This window comes from Chrysochloris asiatica, unplaced genomic scaffold, assembly GCF_000296735.1.
Source record: "Chrysochloris asiatica unplaced genomic scaffold, ChrAsi1.0 scaffold00195, whole genome shotgun sequence".
Classification (NCBI taxonomy): domain Eukaryota; kingdom Metazoa; phylum Chordata; class Mammalia; order Afrosoricida; family Chrysochloridae; genus Chrysochloris; species Chrysochloris asiatica.
The window spans coordinates 2355250-2361505 of NW_006408713.1; positions in this window are offsets into that span (position 1 = coordinate 2355250).

The window sequence follows — 6256 nt, forward strand, 5'->3', positions numbered from 1 at the left end:
CTAAATCTTCCTCTAGTCAAATTCTGATTATCAAGCCATCAAGGCTAGGTGCCCCTGAAGCTTGTTATCTAATCTTTCAAGTTACTGTTGTCAATTTCAATGCCTATAGATAGTTCTTAAAAGAGCCTAATGCTCAAGGCCAATTTAGGTTCGCTTTTTTACTAGTTATGTTAAACAACAGTTATGTTTACAGTTGTTTAACTTTAAGAAGACTCAAGGGAATACAAAATATTCTTGTTCTTCAGTTACATCTATTTCTCATTGGATCTGAAAAGGTTTTAAAATTATTTTAATACTTCTAAGATTCATGCAGAGTGTAATTTTTTTTTCCTGTTATAGTTGTATACATTCCAGAATAAAATTTATTCCTAAATTAAACACTCTGCCTTGAAGGTTTGAATACAGTGACCCTTGAGAAACTTGGAAAGAAGGATGGAGGGAGAGAGTGAGGTAGGGGAAAAGGGAAGAAATGAAAGAAGGAGGGAGAGCTGGAGAGAGAAGGAAGAAGGAAAGTAGCAAGAGAGGGAGGATGGGGGAGGAATAAAGGGAAAGACAGAGGGAGAGAAGAAGGGGAGAAGAGAAGGAGGAAGAGAGGGACAGAGGGAAGGAAGGAAGCAAAGAGGAAAGGGAAAAGAAAATCCCTACTGTGGAGCATGCTGGGTAGACAATTAGGAGTACACAGCAGAACTGAGAGCAACATGTAACATTGTGAAGCTTTAATTCTCCTCCACTAGTTACTTTCTACTCCCGTAAAGGTTTACACCCTTGGAAACCCTGTACAGGGTCGCTATGGGTCGGAACTGACTCGACGGCACTTAAAAACAACAACAACAGTTTAAGTCCAAGCATGGCAAGCCCAGAGACTTTCAGTAAAGCTTATAGGCATTTATGAACAATTATGCATCCCATGCCTTATTTGTGTGTGTCTCTACCTTCAGTAGCATTATCTAATATGAAAACTAAATTGAGGAAACCAACTAAATTAAAGCTAATCAGAGTTTCATCGTGACACAGAGCTCGGGAGAGAAAATTTCAGTGCTCCATGCAATTAAATTCTTCAATTATTCTAAGTGTTAGTATGCTAATTTAAAAGGCTAAGATCATTAGAAAAATGTATAAAGAATTATGCTCAGTTATAGCATTTTATTTATGTGATTTCACATTAAATTATTTAAGGTATGGAAATTATCAGTGTTATCAGCATGTGACTTCAGAATGTCCCACTGGAGCAGTCAGGCAAGCTGAAGGAGGCATTTGTCCCGTTTTACATTCCCAGGGGAGATAATCTCATAGCTTGAAGAATGGCCTGCCTGAGCTCTGTTACCGAGTACTTGATGTACATGTGGGGCTCTCCCCAAACCACAGAGCAGCTCAGAAAGTCAACCCCTTCCCCAAAGGAGCACACTCTCTTTGTTGTGGGGTTAGGTCATTTGCATATGCTACTCAATTTAAAAGAAATGTTTAGACAGGTATGGGGCTTCCAGCTGTACCCACAGGTCTGTGGTGTGACTGGACAATCACCAGCTCCTACTACAACCTGGATCCATATGACTTGTGTTGTTTTGAAGAGCAAATATCTCAAGCTCTAGCAAGAAAATGGAGTCCTGATGTGGCACTGTGAGTTAATGCACCAGGCTGCAAAGCCATTTGAACTTCAAGGTGGGGAGTTCAAGTAAACAAGCTGCTCTTTGGGAACCTTATACAGGGTTGCTATGGGTCAGAACTGACTCAGCAATACTTAACAACAAAATAACAAGTAAGAAAAATATCTTTTCAGTTTTTCGTGCATGTTTTTTCCATCTCTCTCCTTTCTTCCATCTTCCTATTCTCTTTCTTCTTTGTTTTTCTCTTTTTTCCTTCCTTTCTTACCCTATCTCTTTCTCTATTTTTCTTTCTCAGTATTCTTCCTTTTTTTTTTTTTTTTCATTTCTTACTCCAACACTTCGTCACTTCGTATCAGTGTCATTGTTGTTATGTTTCTAAGCCAGTTCTGATTCACAGGCTTTCCGAGGAGTTATTGGTGGGTTTGAACCACTGACCTCGTAGTTATCAGTCCAGTGCTTATACTATAGCACCAGTCCTGTTTCCTATTTCTTCCTTCATCTGAACAAATAACGTAACCTTTTCAAATGATTTTTAAAGTCAACAGCAGCAAGACAATAGGAACCATACAGACCCATTCTACTCCTCTCCATCCAGCTCCCCCACCCCACTTGGTCCATCCCTGATACCCCTACCTGTATTCAGTGGGTTGAGGTAAGGACACCAGACGGCATTCGATAGCCATCCTACATGGAAGACTTGTCTTATTGAATTATCATTGCATGAGAGAAGACATACTCTTGGAACCTCTTCAGTCTATTCATTGAGTTCCGTAGGGTGTCCCACTCATACTTTCCAGTAGTAGTATCTTTCTGGATTAGCAGCTTCCCACAGATCTGTGGTAGTCTATGAGACCAGGTCACTTTGATATAAGAATTGTAGGAGCAGCTATTGGGAATCACCAATGCACCAGTCCAGGAGTTTTCTCCTCCTTACCCTCAGCCCTGCACACACAAGTTGTCTTCAGAGGATACAACATTCTCCAAATCTAATCACCCCTCCCCAGCCTGCCCCCAGGAAACCATGCACCAGAGGGAGGGTCTCCAGATAGGATTGTCCTGTTGTCACATCTATATCAGAGGGGATCCTGTCTTTGCTCAGCAAAGCCTCACTCATCAGACAAGAATGGGACTCTTGGCCAATGATGCTGTTGGTCAGATTCTCACACAAGGTCAGATCAGTGACTCAGGATGACTCAGATAGTTGTCAGACATGCTCTTGAGTCTACTCCTGCCACCACTGCAGAACACATAGCGAATGGACTTCTGCGACATTAGGAAGGTATGGAGATAAAATGATGAGAACCTGGCTGCTCTATCTGAAGAACTTGTTAGCTTTATGCCATAGCCACCCTCCCATAGGATGGTCCAAGCTGCAGACTAGCACAATGTGGACTCAAAGTCAGACACAGCCCTATAAGTGGGGGCCAATGTTGTCAGGCAGACCCCTATGATTACTTCCTGAACACAGACTTTGATGCACTCTAGGTCCCTCCCAACTAATCTTCTTCCCTTCCCACTCTCCTCTCAGCATCAAACCTGCATTCTATCCTATTCTTCCTCACTCATAAAATCCCTGCACATTTAGTTTTGTTTCGGCATCTGCTCTTCAGAGAACTTGAACTAGGAAAAACACTATTACTCAGGTGATTATACACTTCAGATCTAGAAGGATTGGTACTTCTAGCTCATTTCTCTCTCATTGAAGCTCAGTCTTGCAACACTAGGAGCCAGATAAAATAATGTGTCAGGCATGGTCTAGCAAAGATCTCTGTGCAGAAGTATGAGGCAGCTATGGCAGTCATGGTTTGCTTGCCTTAGCAAATAGAGCAAGTTCTCAGAGTACATAATGTTTTGCAACTTTGAAGTCTATGGGAAACACAAGCTCTGAATTATAAACTTTCTCTGATTAAATAAAATTTTTATGTTGTTGTTGTTCTTAAGTGTCGTTGAGTAGGATCTAACCCATAGCAATCCTATATAGGATTTTCAAGGAGCAACTGGTGAGTTTCAACTACCAAACTTGCGGTTCAATCCAAGCTCTCAATCATGTGCTTATCCTACAGCATCACACGTTACAATAAAACACCAGCCCTTAAATGATCAAAATTTTATTAGTGTTCTTGTGTTTTAGCTACATGACTATTAAACAGTCAAAAATTCCACACATCCTGACCCAGGAATCCCTGAGCGGGCAGAAAAGAAGTGAGAACAGATGGTTGGAAGACGGTGAAATAGGCTTCTCAGAAGATTGCCTGTGTTACCTAGCCTTGAGTGATCAAGGAATCCCAGCCAAGTATGTAAGGAGGAATCTGTCCAGGTACAGTATATACCTATACCTGTCTGCATTCATCCTTAGGTCAGATTGGAGAATTACCTCTTGCCGTCCCATAAATTACCACTCATATAATCCTATGTGTTGCCAAGTAAAACTTCTCCATGTGTCTCCTTTATTACTTGTCATCTTCACAAAACCAGACCACCAGATTTTTCTTCCACAGTGCTACTGAGTAAGTTAGTGTTGTTGTTAAGTGCCATTGAATTGGCTCCGAACAATAAAGACCTGGTCGAGTGTTTCTGAGGAGCGACTGGTGAGCTTGAATTGCCGACCTTGTAGTTGAGCTCTGGTAGCATAGTGGTTACGAATCCGGCTGCGAACCTTAAGGACAGTGGTTCGAAACTACCAGCTGCTCCGCGGGAGAAAGATGAGGCGTTCTACTCCCTTAAGGATTTACACCCTCGGAAACCCTGTACAGGGTCGCTATGGGTCGGAAGCGACTAGACGGCACTTAACAACAACAACAACAATGTGGTTGGTGGCTTATCTCACACGATCACATCAGTACTCCAAATATAAACCATTTGGGCCATCCAGGGCCCTGGGTTGAAAATCAAAAGAGAGCTAAGGCCTGTCAGAGGTTAATATTCATGTCCAGCAAAATTAATGACTATTTCTCAAAACTTCTTGGAAACACATGACTCACAAGAATGAGGTAAAGAGTTGCAAAAGGTCCAAAGCTGAGCTGTAAGGGAAGAGGTAGGCAGAGCAGAGACCTGAGGATCCAGCATTTGTTGTCAGTTCCCTTAAATTTGATTCCAACTCATGAAGACTCTATAGGTTACAGAATATAACAGCTCAATGGAACAGAAAGCACAGTAGTTCTAGAGGATAGCCAAAGGACTGTGAACCACAAGGTCATCTGTTCAAAGTCACCAGCCACTCCACAGGGAGAAAGATGAGATTTGCAGCCTCAGAAATTCTATACAGGGCCACTATATGTCAGAACTAACTCAAAGACACTTTAAAACAACAACACTGAGATTTTGATGCCATGGCATTTCAGAAGCAGATCTCTAGGGCTGTCTTCTGAGACACCTCTGGCCAGATTCAAACCACCGATCTTTTGATAGTAGCTGAGCACTGAACAGCTTGTTCCACCCAGGGACTCAATAAGCACTACCAAGTTAAAAAAAAAAAAAAAAAAATGGCTTTATTGGGAAAAGGTGGCCACAGATCATCCCATGAAAGGTGCTAGAGATCTGAAAAGATAAGGGTATACTGCACAGGTAGGTAGTATAGAGCTACAATGACCTTTGACAATGTTTGGGTTTTTGTTGTTGTTGTTGTTGTTTTCCTTATTAATGACTTGGTCAGAAGAAAGCCCATTCCTTCTAATCCCCATTTCACCTTGCATGGACTACAAGGACCTAGGGCACCTTACACAATCAATCAATGATAGGAGCCACATTTTTGCTAGAAAAAGCCACAGGTTTACCTAGATAACAGGTCAAAGTTCTGAGGAGCAGGTAACCCAGAGCTGGCCAGTAACAACCTGCTCGTTATCTCTTCCAGAAAGAATCAATCCTATGTCTGTTCAAATAGCAGGCTGGCTTTTCTACTAAAAAGGTGGAAAGCTTTGGAAAATAACTTTGATAGGTGGAAAGAAGATCTGAGTGGGTAGACATTGATGTCAAATGATATGAGTGGAAAAAAAGATAGTTCGTAATAAAAGTAAAAGTAAGATAGCAGAATGAGCTCACAGCTATGGATTTGGCAAAGAAAAATGAACACATATTATATAGAACACTATGGGAGGGTATTGGAAAAAATCTTATTAATGTGTCCAGTGGATAAGTAAATTCACTCTTCAGTCATTCATTCTGCCAGTGTTTCTTGAGTGTTTACTACCTGCCAGGCAGCAAAGGTATGAAGGTTGGAAAGACACAGCCTTTGCCATCAATGAGGTCATAGTCTGGTAACGGTTGTTATGAGGTGGCTATAGAAAACTGAGACAGAACATTATGGGATAATTGGGGTAGTCCTACACACCTTATGTTTTTATTATTATTGTTAGATGCCACTGAGTCAGTTATAACTCATAGTAAACCTGCATACAACAGAAAGAAACACTACTCGGTCCTGAGCCATCCTCATAACAAGAGCTATGTTCATTAGTTCAGTCACTACATCAATACATATCACTGAGACTCTTCCTCTTTTTGGCTGACCCTCGACCAAGTTTGATGTCCTACTTTCGGTGATTGGTCCCTACTTATATCATGTTCAAGTTACATAAGATAAATTCTCATCATCCTTGCTTCTAGGGAGCATGCTGGCTATATTTACTCAGACAGATTTGTTCATTCCTCTGGCA